We start from the raw sequence: 10415 nt of genomic DNA on the forward strand, positions 1-10415 counted from the left end.
ACTGGTGGGCGACCTAGAACTTAAATGTATTCCCGCATTATACTGGTGGGCGACCTAGAACTTAAATGTATTCCCGCATTATACTGGTGGGCGACCTAGAACTTAAATGTATTCCCGCATTATACTGGTGGGCGACCTAGAACTTAAAAGTATTCCCGCATTATACTGGTGGGCGACCTAGAACTTAAAAGTATTCCCTCATTATACTGGTGGGCGACCTAGAACTTAAAAGTATTCCCGCATTATACTGGTGGGCGACCTAGAACTTAAAAGTATTCCCGCATTATACTGGTGGGCGACCTAGAACTTAAATGTATTCCCGCATTATACTGGTGGGCGACCTAGAACTTAAAAGTATTCCCGCATTATACTGGTGGGCGACCTAGAACTTAAAAGTATTCCCGCATTATACTGGTGGGCGACCTAGAACTTAAATGTATTCCCGCATTATACTGGTGGGCGACCTAGAACTTAAATGTATTCCCGCATTATACTGGTGGGCGACCTAGAACTTAAAAGTATTGAAATTGTTTCCCCGTTCTTCCGAGAAAATTTTCGACAATCGGCAGAAAATTTTCTGCCCCGGTTTTTGGTGACTTCCATGGCGTTGCATCTTGCTGCCCTCATCAATCCTCTGTTCCCCTGCAACAGACAAAAGGATTTGGTCAGTTTTAATCGTGGTGGTAGAGGGTGCCTTTCTGGCGAGCAATTTTTCTCTCTTCCTCTTTTCTTGCTCTTTGTCCCCATAATTGGTTGGCGGGCAAAGTTGCCTGTTGGGGGTCTCTAGCCTGCTGGGGATTGGTTTTCAATTTATCCCCTTTTCTGCTTTTTCTTTAAACACATGATGTGGGAGTCTGCTTCTAACTCCCGAAACCACTCCCTTTTGGAGCTTACTTCTTCCAAAAATTTCCGGGCACAATCACTGCATTGCCTGGGACCGGCCCTTAAGACTGTTTGTATTATCCTGCATTGGGATGAATTCCCCTTCGGTTTCTGGTAGTAAGCTTTGAAAAATCCTTTCAAGACACATTTTAGGAAAAGAAATAAAGATATGGAAAAGAGAAAAACTTTCTGAACCAATATTTTGTGGGAGGAGACAATCCAAAGAACTTATCTGGAGGACACAACTGGTCCCCGTGATCATGGCGTGCACCATAGATTCCGACCCAGTCTATTTGTATCAATTGATCTGCTCGATGGTTTGACTTGCTGGGGATGATAAAGGAGTGTTCATTTCGTTTCGAATGTGGTAGCTTTGCTGATCTGTCTTGTCGCCTCATAGTGCCCTTCGAGGGGTTTTCACTAATGAGACTCTCTCTTTTCTCTCATCTCCCGGCGCCTTATGGTGCCTGTGAAGGTTTTCACCGATAAGACTCTCTCATTTCATATCCCTCATCTTACATCGCCTTTCGGTGCCTGTGAAGGTTTTCACCGATAAGACTCTCTCATTTTATTTCTTTCGAGAATCCGGGGTGTTGTAGATACGACCCTCTCTTCCGGGGATTCTTTTGACTATCAACTCATTCCCAGTCTTACGATCCTCTTCTTTGCTGGGGATCAGTGTATTATTCTAGGCCTTATTTGCCGGATTTGGCATCTCTCGAACATTGATCGGGAGGTCTTTTGGATGTCGATGTTGGTTTTGGTGTGGGATTGAAGAAAGGCTATAAAAATGAAAACAACTTGAAGGGTGATGTGCTACAACTTTTGGAATCAAACCTTTGTTGGAACTTAAAACATAACCTCTGCCCCAGTTTTCTTGCTTGGGGAATTTATTTTTTACGCTTATGTTGAGTTACGTGCGTTACGCACATTGTGCTATATTGTGCACACTATGTACATTATGCATCCTATATTTGCTACGATGCATACTATGACCGAGCCGTGAGGCGCCTACGTATCCTCTTTGAGGAATCAGGTCAAACGTAGTTCCCACGGTTTTATATTCCTTGATTTTTCTTTTCTTTCTTTTCATTTTCTTTTCCTTTTCTTTCTTTTTCTTTTCTTTTCCTTTTTTTTTTTTCGTATCTTTCCCATTAGTGATTCCAAAAGGGGGGTATTGAAAGAATTTGCTTAAGGCTCAAAGGGGGAAGCGAGGGTTAAAAGTGTTTGGATAGAAAAAAGAATTGCCTCCGTCATCTCATTATTCAATAAATGCCAAATACGAACAAATAAACCAAAATTGCCATAATTGAAGAAGTTACGCATAATATCTCTTGACTGCATCTGAATTGATAGCCATGTCGACACATCTACCTTCGACATCTGTCAAACACAAAGCACCGTTGGACAATACTCGGGTCACGATATAAGGCCCTTGCCAATTTGGGGCGAATTTTCCTTTTGCCTCGACCTGATGTGGGAGGATCTTCTTTAATACCAGCTGCCCTACATCAAACTTCCTGGGGCGCACCTTCTTATTATACGCTCTTGCCATTCTCTTCTGGTACAGCTGACCATGGCACACTGCTGCCAATCTTTTCTCATCTATCAGGCTCAACTGTTCCAATCGAGCTTTGACCCATTCATCATCATCAATCCCGGCTTCAGCGACAATTCGGAGGGACGGAATTTCGACCTCCGCTGGTATCACGGCCTCAGTTCCATACACCAACAAATAAGGAGTTGTGCCTATGGAAGTCCGGACGGTAGTGCGGTAACCCAACAAAGCAAAGGGTAATTTCTCGTGCCACTGTCTGGACCCTTCCACCATTTTTCGCAGTATCTTCTTGATATTCTTATTGGCTGCTTCGACTGCTCCATTTGCCTTAGGACGATATGGGGTGGAATTGCGGTGTGTAATCTTGAATTGTTGGCATACCTCTCTCATCAAGCTGCTATTAAGATTCGCACCGTTATCCGTGATGATCACTTTTGGGATCCCAAATCTGCAGATGATATGGGAGTGAACAAAGTCCACCACTGCCTTCTTGGTTACTGATTTGAAGGTTTTAGCCTCAACCCATTTGGTGAAGTAATCAATGGTCACTAGAATGAACCTATGACCGTTGGACGCTGCTGGCTCGATGGGCCCAATGACATCCATGCCCCATGCTACAAACGGCCAGGGTGCTGACATCGTATGTAACTCTGTTGGCGGAGAATGAATCAAATCTCCATGTATCTGGCACTGATGGCATTTCCTTACGAAAGTGATACAGTCGTGTTCCATGGTTAGCCAATAACACCCTGTTCGAAGGATCTTTCTTGCCAATACATATCCGCTCATGTGCGGCCCACAAACTCCGGCATGTACTTCCGCCATAACCGTCGTTGCCTGCCCGGCATCTATGCATCTCAACAATCCCAAATCCGGGGTTCTTTTGTACAATACTCCTCCACTGAGGAAGAAACCATTCGACAAACGCCGAAGGGCTCTTTTTTGGTCCCCAGAGGCATGTTCCGGATATATCCCCATCCTGAGGTATTCCTTGATATCATGAAACCAGGGTTCGCCATCTGCTTCTTCTTCTATGGCATTGCAGTAGGCGTGCTGATCACGGACCTGGATGTGTAGAGGGTCAACATACATTTTGTCAGGGTGGTGCAGCATTGATGCTAAGGTGGCTAAGGCATCCGCAACCTCATTGTGAACTCTCGGGATGTGTTTGAACTTTACCGATCGAAATTGCTTGCTCAGATCATGCAAGCATTGTCGGTATGGTATGAGCTTTAGATCTCGTGTTTCCCATTCACCCTGAATTTGATGTACCAAGAGGTCCGAGTCTCCCAAGACCAAGACGTCTTGGACATCCATGTCAGCAGCCAAGCGCAGACCCAGAATGCAAGCCTCATATTCGGCCATATTGTTGGTGCAATAGAAGCGCAGTTGAGCCGTAACAGGATAATGCCGTCCTGTTTCAGAAATGAGTACTGCTCCTATTCCAACCCCTTTTGCGTTTGCAGCTCCATCGAAGAAAAGCTTCCAACCCGGTTCCTCGGGTAATTCCAACTCATTCGTATGCATCACCTCTTCGTCAGGAAAATACGTTCTTAAGGGCTCGTATTTTTCATCAACGGGATTCTCGGCCAAATGGTCTGCCAGCGCCTGGGCTTTCATGGCCGTCCTCGTCACATAGATGATATCAAACTCTGTGAGCAGAATTTGCCATTTTGCCAACCTTCCCGTGGGCATAGGTTTCTGAAAGATATACTTCAATGGGTCCAAGCGGGATATGAGATAAGTAGTATATGAAGACAGGTAGTGCTTCAACTTCTGAGCTACCCAAGTTAGGGCGCAGCACGTTTTCTCGAGTTGAGTGTACTTGACCTCATGCACTGTGAATTTCTTGCTAAGATAGTAGATGGCCTGCTCCTTCCTCCCTGTGTCATCATGTTGCCCCAGTACACAACCAAATGAATTTTCCAAGACCGTCAGGTAAAGGATTAGGGGTTTCCCGGGCTTAGGCGGGACCAATACGGGTGGATTAGACAGATACCCTTTGATTTGGTCGAAGGCCTCCTGACACTCTGCTGTCCAACCTACTGCAGCGTCCTTTCTCAGCAGCCGAAATATGGGCTCACAAGTTGCTGTGAGTTGAGCGATGAACCTGCTGATATAATTGAGTCTACCCAGCAAACTCATTACCTCTGTTTTGTTCCTTGGCGGTGGCAAATCTCGGATGGATTCAATTTTGGACGGGTCTAACTCAATTCCCCGTCGACTGACGATGAATCCTAGCAACTTTCCTGATGGAACCCCGAATGCGCATTTGGCCGGGTTAAGCTTGATATCATACCTCCGGAGTCTTTGGAAAAATCTCCTTAGGTCTGCTACATGGTCCTCCTGACGCCAAGATTTGATGATCACATCATCGACGTACACCTCTATTTCTTTGTGTATCATGTCATGAAACACAGCAGTCATTGCTCGCATGTACGTTGCCCCAGCGTTCTTTAAACCGAACGGCATTACCCGATAGCAGTAGGTTCCCCATGGCGTAATAAATGCTGTCTTCTCAGCATCCTCCTCATCCATTAGGATCTGATGATAACCTGCATAGCAATCTACAAAGGATCCGATCTCGCGCCCAGCGCAATTGTCGATTAAGATATGAATGTTGGGCAGCGGAAAATTGTCCTTGGGACTTGCTTTGTTGAGGTTGCGGTAATCAACGCACACCCTGATTTTTCCATCCTTCTTTGGGACTGGTACCACATTGGCCAACCACTCGGGATATCGAGTGACCCGAATGACCTTCGCTTGTAACTGCTTAATCACTTCTTCCTTGATCTTTACACTCATTTCTATTTTAAATTTCCTTAGTTTTTGCTTGACCGGAGGGTATGCCGGGTCAGTGGGTAATTTGTGAACCACTAAATTGGTGCTTAATCCAGGCATATCATCATATGACCAGGCAAAAACGTCTTTGAATTCCCTGAGAGTTTTGATCAATTCTGCTCTGACATTCGGCTCAATGTGGATGCTAATTTTGGTCTCTTGGACGTTATCAGCGTCTCCTAGATTCACAGCCTCGGTGTCATTTAGGTTAGGCTTGGGTTTCTCTTCAAATTGGCACAGTTCTCTGTTTATTTCTTCGAAGGCTTCACCTTCGTCACATTCAGATTCATCGTCACAAACGACCTTTTGCATCATTGAGTCGGTTTCAGATTGATTTATTAGACTAGGTCGAAGATCCGTTGTGCATGCCATGTCATTAGAACCAGTAAAAAGAGAACTGTCCAGAAAGAAAAAGAACAAGACAAAAATTAAAATGAGACAAAAGAAAAGAACTTTATTAAATTTGCGGGATAAAAAGGGTTCACACTTTTACAAAACGAAAGTAAAATTTGGATTACACCCTTGAATAATCCGATCAAACAAACAAACAAACAAAACATTAATCAAAGCCTACTACCAAGACTCCCCTCGGACAGGAAGAGGAGTAACCGTCCAATTGTTGGTCTTGGCCTCAGGCCCCACAAATTGTATCTCTGCTCTGCTGGAACCTTCTCCAGCTTCCACCATACTGACATCCGCGAATAGCCTCTCAAAACTCTGATTCAGGTCTTCATTTATACCGATCAAAGGTCCTCGAATCTTTGGGATCGCTGACCCCTTGGCACTTGCTTTAACAAAAGACCTTGAGAGGCGTGGCACTGGTTTAGGCAGAAACCAGACCCTCTTCTTCATTCTTCGCGCCTCCTTCCTGTCTGCTGCGGTTGGTTTGAACCCCAACCCGAAGGTTTCCAGATTCTTAGGAAGGGAAACAGGTTGGACTATCCCTTGAAGTTCAACTCCCAGGCCTTTTCCCGGCACAAATCCGTTACCCAGCATCTCCGATACCATCATGACTGTTGCGGCAGCTACCCTAGGGTGCGGGATGATTTCTCCTTCAGAGATTTTGTTGGCCGACCCTGTATCGAGAATCTGGTAGACCCAAGGACCCTTGTCATCAGTGGTCTCTATGAAAGGCACAATGGTTCCGCCCATGGTGCATGTTGTATCCTCACCGTGCAACACGACCTCTTGTCTTTCCCACTCGAACTTCACTGTCTGATGCAGGGTGGAAGGCACCGCTTTAGCTGCATGAATCCAGGGTCGTCCTAACAGAAAGTTGTAAGATACCTTGGCATCCAATACCTGGAATTCCATGGTAAACAGGACCGGGCCAATGGTCAGTTCAAGTACAACGTCCCTCACAGTGGCTGTTCCGTTTCCGTCAAACCCCCGAACATAGATGCTATTCTCCCGGATTCTTCCACGGTCAATCTTTAACTGGTCCATGGTGGATAATGGACAAATATTGGCGCTTGAGCCGTTATCCTCCAATACTCGGGTTACCACCGAGTCTTCACATTTGACAGCCAGGTATAGAGCTTTATTGTGCTCCGTACCTTCCACCGGCAGGTCATCATCTGAGAATGTTACCCTGTTCACCTCGAAAATCTTGCTGGCAATGGTTTCCAGGTGGTTTACAGAAATCTCACTGGGTACATGAGCCTCGTTCAATATCTTCAACAGGGCCCGACGATGCTCCTCAGAATGGATCAGCAACGACAACAGTGAGATCTGGGCCGGTGTTTTTCTCAGCTGTTCGACCACAGAATAGTCGTGTACTTTCATCTTCCTCAGAAATTCTTCAGCCTCTTCTTCGGATACTGGCTTCTTGGTTGCCACTGGGTTGGTTTTTCTTAGCTCCACCGGAGCAAAACATCGACCTGATCGAGTCAGCCCTTGCGCTTCACAACTGACTTCTTCCACCTGTTTTCCTTGGTACGTCACCACTGCCTTTTCATATTTCCAAGGCACCGCCTTGCTGTCAGTCATCGGCAGTTGGACCACAGGCTTTATGGTCACCCGTTCTCTACATACCCCTTTCAACACGACTGCCGGTGTGGGCAGGATCCCTGGTATTACCAACTTGCTTGGCTCGGGTTTGCTTGCTATGATGGACGGGCTCTTCCCCAATATCACTACCGGCTTGACGCCTTCTCCCTGCGACTGTACACTTGTTCCTCCACTGGTTAAGACTTCTTTCGGGGCGGCTTGGATCATCATCACTGTTTGTGAGGGTTTTCTTAATTCTCCTCCCTCACACACCAACTCAATCATGTGAGTTTCGTGGTGCGCTGGCAGTGGGTTTTGGTTGATGTTAGGAGCCTCCGGTGTCTGGACCTCGATCTTATTGGTGTCAATAAGATCCTGTATGGCATGCCTTAACTTCCAGCACTTCTCGGTATCGTGCCCGAGCATCCCTGAACAGTATTCACAACTGATTGATCGATCTACATTCTGAGGTGGGGGATTTGGTTCCCGAGTTTGGACAGGGCTAACCAAACCCAATTGCCGCAGCTTGTGGAACAAAGCGGTGTAGGTTTCTCCCAGCTCCGTGAAGGTTCTTTGCTTCCGCAATCTGTCATTCCTAGCATCTGGATTTCCCCGGAAGCCTGCCCCTGAAGGGTTTCTATATGCCCTTGGCGGAGGGTAGGTGTTTTGTGGTGGTGCATATATGTTCTGGGGAGCCGGTGCGCGCCATTGTGGGCGAACCGGAGGCTGAGTGTATACCTGGGCTTGGTGTACGGAACAATGTGGTTCTCGAGGTGGGTAGAAATTTTGTGGTGGGTTGTATGGGTAGTTTGACCTGTGAGGCCTGGGTTGGTTGTAATGCGTCCTGCCAGCCCTGGACCAACTGCCTGCCTCGATCGTGGCAACCTCTTCTTTCTTTCTTCTCAATGCACCTCCCGTGCCGCTTTGAATAGCCTGGGTTGTGGCCTTGAGTGCCGAATAGTTCAAGATCTTGTCCGACCTCAAACCTTCTTCTATCATGACCCCTATTTTGACCACCTCGTTGAAAGATTTTCCAACCGTTGTCACCAAGTGACCAAAGTAGGTTGGATCCAATGTCTGCAAAAAATAGTCCACCATCTCTCCCTCTCTCATGGGAGGATCGACTCTAGCTGCTTGTTCTCTCCAGCGGAACCCGAACTCGCGAAAACTTTCCCCGGGTTTCTTCCCAGTTCTCAATAACGTGAGACGGTCAGGGACTATCTCCAGATTGTATTGGAAATGACCTGCAAAAGCCTGCGCCAGGTCATCCCACGTGTACCACCTGCTGAAATCCTGCCTGGTATACCATTCCAGTGCAGATCCGCTCAGACTTTGGCCGAAATAAGCTATCAAAAGCTCATCCTTGCCTCCTGCCCCTCTCATTTTGCTACAGAATCCCCGCAAATGTGCCATGGGATCACCGTGTCCTTCATATAAATCAAACTTGGGCATCTTGAACCCAGCCGGGAGTTGGACATCTGGGAAAGGGCACAGATCTTTGTATGCCACACTGACTTGATTGCCCAGCCCGTGTAAGTTCCTGAAGGATTGCTCCAGGCTTTTGAACTTTCTCAACACTTCATCCTGTTCAGGGGCCTTAACCGGCTTCTCAACCTCTGCCGGAACTTCCAAATGGGGATTGTAAGCCTGTGGTTCGGGTGCATGGAATGTAGGCTCAGGGGGATAGTATTGTGTATCGTGAGCCTGAAACAATGGCTCACTGGTCGTTCGCTGCAAAGGGGCTGATGCAGGTCCCACAAAAATGGGAATATTGGGTGTTGGGAGAGGTTGATGGGGTGGTGGAGCTTGGGAATCATGAGGGCTTCTTTCTTGATGATAGAGGGGATTTGGGCGGCTTGTGGAAGGGCCAGAGTGAGGGTACTCCGGCATGTGTCCCAGTGTCTCAGGGCTCTTTTGTGTTTTGGCCAGGGCTAGCTGCATTGCATGCATCTCTAGTCCCATCCTTTCAATCTTTTCCATTGCCTCTTTTAGCAACTGGCTCATCGGCCTTTCTTCCTCATTACTATTCTCTGAAGTAGTCATGCTTGTTGCTACCGGTCCTTTGGATCTGGTTTGGTATGAATGTGTTGCCAGAATTCTTTAACAACTAACTGTCTGGTATCAGACAACAACAAACTTTGTTAGTGTTAGAGCTTAACAGATTTGATCGTAACACATAGAGGATGCAATGCACCTAGGCAGTTAACCGTTTCTACATGCTTTGCTTCAAACCACATGCGTCATCCCGGCTTGTTCATTCGTCTCTTTTAAAGTATTTTGCGAAACTCTGCGTTTTATTTTATTTACATTTTCTTTTCTTTATTTATTAAAAGCGGTCGAATCTTATGGGGATTGCCTACGTATCACGTCCCCGCGTGAATCAGACCAGGCGTAGTTCTGCCTCAAAGCAAAGACACACAGTAATTCTTCTGGAGTCACTTAATTTTATTATCAAAATTTGCTATTACACAGTACTTAAAATAAAAATAGCAGAAGTACAGACTCCACGGTTTTAAACTTGGTTTAATGAAAAGAAAACAACATATGAAAAAACAACCAAAGCTAAATAAACAGGACTTGACCAAAACTAATTCTCCAATTTAAGGGCCCGCGAGGCATCATTCGGCCTTTCCGCGGCTCTAGGTGTAAGGTCTCTTTGCAGGTTCTTCAACTCGTTCATAATCCGGCGGACGCAGCCCATGATGGAAACAAGGAGGGTCTTCCGAGGTGTTCGCTCACATGCCAAGCATTTCATGTAGATGTAATGCCCTATTTCATCAATCCTTGCTCGAATGCTATCTCTTTCACTGAGCAACTGCCTGATTGGTTGGTTTTTTAACCCCAGTGCCTGAGCATCGTCAGCAAGTTGATCCTGAAACAACTCCATTTGTCTTTCCATGCAGTCCATTGCATCATAACACTGTCTTCTGTCAGCCTGGGCGTCTCGTGCTTGTTTGACGATCCGATCATGTAGAGTGGAGCTCGTCTCCCTTAATATTCTGACGCTCATTTCATAATCCCTTATGACCTGTTGCAAATGCTGCTTCCGGGCCATTGCGTACTTTGCCCCTCTGACCTTCATCCTTGTTATGCAAGCTCTTGATTGTTCTAATTCTTCTTGGCCTTGGATGACCTGATTTCTCAA

Source organism: Nicotiana sylvestris, chromosome 1 (assembly GCF_000393655.2).
Source record: "Nicotiana sylvestris chromosome 1, ASM39365v2, whole genome shotgun sequence".
Lineage (NCBI taxonomy): Eukaryota > Viridiplantae > Streptophyta > Magnoliopsida > Solanales > Solanaceae > Nicotiana > Nicotiana sylvestris.